Consider the following 209-nt stretch of genomic DNA (forward strand, 5'->3'; position numbering starts at 1 on the left):
GCTCATAGTAAAGTCTAGAAATATGATTTTTGCCTAAAAAATAATAATATTCTCCTAAAAACTAACTAGAACATGCTAAAATCTACATGAAATTACCCCCAAAAAGCGTATAAAATATCCGCTCATCACACATCAAAATAATTAAACTGTTATAAAATTCAAAATTCATGCAATTCTTCTCTTTTTCAATTAAGAACATTTTTCATTTA

The sequence above is a fragment of the Arachis duranensis genome, chromosome 4 (genome assembly GCF_000817695.3).
Source record: "Arachis duranensis cultivar V14167 chromosome 4, aradu.V14167.gnm2.J7QH, whole genome shotgun sequence".
Lineage (NCBI taxonomy): Eukaryota > Viridiplantae > Streptophyta > Magnoliopsida > Fabales > Fabaceae > Arachis > Arachis duranensis.